Source organism: Lethenteron reissneri, chromosome 59 (genome assembly GCF_015708825.2).
Source record: "Lethenteron reissneri isolate LAM-NWPU_2019-01 chromosome 59, ASM1570882v1, whole genome shotgun sequence".
Lineage (NCBI taxonomy): Eukaryota > Metazoa > Chordata > Hyperoartia > Petromyzontiformes > Petromyzontidae > Lethenteron > Lethenteron reissneri.
In genome coordinates this window covers 827,062-832,121 of record NC_083837.1, presented here as the reverse complement: position 1 = coordinate 832,121, position 5,060 = coordinate 827,062, and positions in this window count along the sequence as shown.

Below are 5,060 nucleotides of genomic sequence, written 5' to 3'. Positions count from 1 at the left end.
CGTGGCAACGGACGCGCCTGCCGGTGTCACGTGACTGGGGCGTGAGGGTGACACGTGACGTGACCGGGGGGGGGCAACGTGAGGGTGACACGTGACCGGGGGGGGGGGGGCAACGTGGGGGTGACACGTGACCGGGGGGGGGGCAACGTGAGGGTGACACGTGACCGGGGGGGGGGGCAACGTGGGGGTGACACGTGACGTGGGGGGGGGGGTGACACGTGACGTGGGGAGGGGGGTAGTTTCCGACACGTGGTCAGGATCAGAACGAGAATACTGAGACTGGAGGTTTGGAATCCGATGAGCTGTGAAGCTCTTTGTGTCACAGATGTCCAGTTCGGGGCACGGGGTCAGAACGTCACAACAGCAACAAACACAATGACACGGCAGGAGTGCAAAGTATAGGAAAGGTAAACAAACCACTAACAGCAATACAACTAAACTGTTTGTATTTTACCAGGTAAGGGGCCGTCCATAAATGACGTCACGCGATTTTGGACGATTTTTGACCCCCCTCGTCACACGGCGTCACAAAAAGTCAGACCCCCCCTCAAATATGATGTCACAAAGCTCTGCCCCCCCCCAAAAAAATATATTAAACATGCTTCAAATCGCTTTAAACTATTGTCATTGTAGTGCGTATTTAATGTGGCGCTGCACTCTGATGTTGTAGGAGAAAACATGTATTTAAAAGTCTATTTAATTAAGTAGAACGTGTTGTCTATATTTATTTAAAGTTGCGCACTTTTGATGTGACGTCACATTTCTCACCCCCCCCTCGTCACACATCGTCACAAATGTCTGACCCCCCGCCCCCCCAGGTGCGTGACGTCATTTATGGCCAGCCCCAAAGACAAAGATCCCCGATTAGCCTTCACACACTTTCGGGGCAAGTGCTGTTAGCGAGCACAACGACAACAACCACAGCTGCCATTCGCCACTAAGTGCCAGGCTAGGTGCACGTTGAGGCAGTCACGTGAAGTGTCGAACGCCCGCTGGCAGGAGGTCACGGGACAGACCCAGCAGGTGCCACGGGTTCACTGACTGAGATGAGTGGCCGATGCACCACCCGTGCCCCAGACTGTGCCAACTCGCTGCGTTTTATCCGCCCGGCGCTCTGCTCGTTGTTGTGAGCGTCGCTCCTCTTGCCCTCCGTTGTTGCTGGAGGGCGACTGCCTCCAGCTGCCCAGTAGCAGCAGAAGTGTCCTTCACGAGCCTCCGCCAATTGTATAACACACACACACACAGAGGGTGGCCCAGAATTCAGGACACGCAGGATAATTCCGTTGATTTGAACACTGCCATTAGCACGAGATGACATCTAAACAACCAAAGACATTTTACGAAAGGCAGCTGTAATCTTGAAAAGAAAAGTCCTATATTCATTTAAAAAAAAATTAATGCAGCATGCATTCGTGTTAACAATGGAAGTTAGCGTGATTGTATGGGTGTTGAACTTCTTTCACACCGGACGTAACCAAGCGTGCTAATCTCAGGTGTGAACATTTGTTAAAATAAATATAATACCCCGAAATGTCCCGACTTTTAGGCACATCAAATACAAAGATCCCCCGTACAGCCTTAACAGACTGTTGGGGCAAGTGCACGGCACACAAGGGGGTGGGTGGCCAACACCACGCCCGGCCGCCTTTGTCTCCCCAGTGACGATGTTTACACACCGCACCGGGTACTCATTTGAAGCTGAGTCGACCTAGGGGAGGCCCAGGACCGGTTCAGATCATCGTCACCGGTGTTGGCAGTGAGCGACGAATCGAACTCGTGTCGCCAGGTTCGTAGTGTGTGGGTGAGTGTGTGGCACAAGCACCCACTAAAAACTCTGTGATACCTTCGATTCCTGAATCGACCAAGCTTGCACCATTATTAAGGCCTCGACACAGTAACGTGGTTTCTCTGTGTGCCTATGTACGTCTCTCTCTCTCTATATATGTATCTCTGTGATATCTGTCTCTACTTATATGTCTGTCTATGTCTCTGGTTCTGTGTTTTATCTCTCTCTCAAATGTAGCATTCTCAGGAAGAACGTAATCAACCAGGTAGGGTGTTGACTGTTATGTTATCCGAATTTCTGTTGTATTACATTACATTTCTAAGTATACTAGATTTGTGTTTCTATTTCATTTATACCTGATGATGATTGCTCGTGTTGCAATCGAAACGTCGTATGCTAGTATTTAATTTATTACTTTCTCTTTTTAAATCATTTATATTAAGTTCACTTGCTTGCGCGCTTACGTCCGTGCAAATCTTTCGGTCGTTTTTTAACCCACTTCCCGTGATCCAATCGAGCTGACATTTTGCACACACACTCGTTGTGCGTGACAATTTATATTCGTGAAAAATGTTTTCCATAAATGTACACTTTTTAGGAATTTTTTTTTATATTTAATTACCAATTGCTTAATGGTGGCAGGCAATCATCTGACCCATAGGTGGCAGCCATCTCAAGCCAGAGGACGAGAGGACTCTAGCCGCCACACATATAAAGGATTTATAGTGAAAAACGTTGTTTTTACGGGTTAATTTTTTATACGTGACTTTACCGAAAGAACCAAAGAGTAATTTCTGCAGTCACGAAAGCTCCTAATTAAGTTTGCACCCTTCCTTCTGCCACTTCGCCGACCCGCTGTGACCAGCGTGGTGAAGTATGGTCATGCAACTAGCAAGACCCACACGAGGTCGAGTAAGGATGCCTTTGTCATCCAGAGGTGGACTAACAAATCACTGCGCACAATATTGAATCACTACCATTGCAACTTTCGTTGTTTTATACACACGAGGTGAGACGATGTCAACAAAGAAAATGCACGCGCGTGCGATGTTGTGTATACTGTGAACCTTCACCGCAGAGCCGCAATAACTATTCCTGTGCGTACCTGTGTGTGTCTTCGTGTGTCTGTGTGTGTGCGTCTGTGTGTGTGTGCGTGCCTGTGTGTGGCTGTCTGTGTGTGTGCCTGTGTGTGTCTGTGTGTCTGTCTGTGTGTGTCTGTCTGTGTATCTGTCTGTGTGTGTGTCTATGTGTGTGTCTGTCTGTGTGTGTGCCTGTGTGTGTCTGTGTGTGTGTCTGATTTTCTGTTTGCACTTAGTCACATATTCACTTTAAGATGTTTTTTGTTCATGTTTTTGTTTGTTGCGGTTGCACCCGATTCAAGAGCCGAATGGCTCACAGGGCTATACCTAATAAATGAACTTGAACTTGAACTGTCTGTGTGTCTGCCTGTGTGTGTCTGTGGGTGTGTGCCTGTGTGTGTGCGTGCCTGTGTGTGTGTCTGTGTGTGTACATATAAACACGAAACACATTTCAAATACAACGTCAAACAAAATAGGAACGTTTGCAATGTGTGTGGTTACCGTGCGCACCGCGTACCGGTGAAAGTTTGTAAACTTTGTCACACACTGGGTTGGCACTCGTCCGAGCCGGCGATGGAAATTCCACGTTCCTATGAACGAGTCTGTGAACATTCACCAAACATCACCCTCCCCCCCATACACCATATCTCGTCAGGTCTCGGAAAACAACCGATCAGGAGGACTAAGCCAGGATAATGCTTCCATGTCTACTTGTTGCTACCAAAAGACACGAAATCCCACGTGATAATGGGCTGATGCTGCTGCTGTTGTTGTTGCGGTGCAGTAGTTTGTGACCGCGTTCTCTGGGACCATCATCAAGTTGAAGGCGTCCGGTCCCACCACGGGTCACGACAACCTCGGATTCAGACGGGCGGCATTGGCAGCTGTCTCCGGCATGGCAAGCGGGCACCCGTCGATTACATCTGCCGGGTGTCATCAGATCCTGTGCGGGGTTGCCCTCCTCCTTCCTTATCTTCTCGCATCGTCGCTATCCTGCAGAGTGGCTGATTCAGGTTTTGGCTGGATCGTGCTTTGTGCGATTGAACTTTTTTCGCACCAAAAAAAAGACAAAAAGCTCCCCCCGTATAGCCTGAGCAGACTGTCGGGGCAAGTGCTGTTAGCGAGCAGCACCCATGAAGTCCACCACACCCGGCCGCCTTTGTCTCCCCAGTGGCGACGTTTACTACACACCGCGCCAGGTACTCGTTTGAGGCCGAGTCGACCTAGGGGGAGGTCCCGGAACCGGTTCAGATACCATCGGTGTTGGTGGCCGTGAGAGGGAATCGAACTCGGGTCCGTCGGGTTTGGAGCGCAGCGGCACTCCCTACACACACGCACGTGCACACACACACACACCCCGCGAGTGCACACACACACACGTGCACACACACACACGTGCACACACACACACGTGCACACACGTGCAGCACCTATGAAGGCTAGAACGGCACACGAGTTGGTAGGTGGCCAGCACCACGCCCGGCCGCCTTTGTCTCCCCCGTGGCGATGTTTACTGCACACCGCTATACCAGGTACTCATTTAAGGCTGAGTCGACCTAAGGGAGGCCCAGGACCGGTTCAGATAATCGCCACCGGTGTTGGCCGTGAGCGGGAATCGAACCCGGGCCGCCAGGTTCGTAGCGCAGCGTGGCGCTAACCGTTGCACCACCGCTCCCCACACACACAGACAAAGATAACGATCCCCCGTATAGCCTTGACAGATTGTAGGGGCAAGCGCTGTTAGCGAGCACCTATGAAGGCCGGAACGGTACACGAGGGGGTGGGTGGCCAGAACCACGCCCGACCGGCTTTGTCTCCCTAGTGGCGATGTTTACACACCGCACCAGGTACTCATTTGAGGCTGAGTCGATCTAAGGGAGGCCCAGGACCGGTTCAGATAATCGCCACCGGTGTTGGTCGTGAGCGGGAATCGAACTCGGGTCGCCAGGTTCGTAGCGCAGCGTGGCGCTAACCGTTGCACCACCGCTCCCCACACACACAGACACACACAGACACATACACGCACATACACACACATACACGCACACAAGAACAATGACAATTCGTCACGAGCAGCAAAGCGCCAGCAACAGCAAGCCCAGCCCTGCAGCTCGTCGTTTCCTTCCTCGTGGGGTGGTGCTTGGTGGGTGACTGGCCATCAACCCCCTTCTCAAAGTCCCTCCGTGCGCCCACGC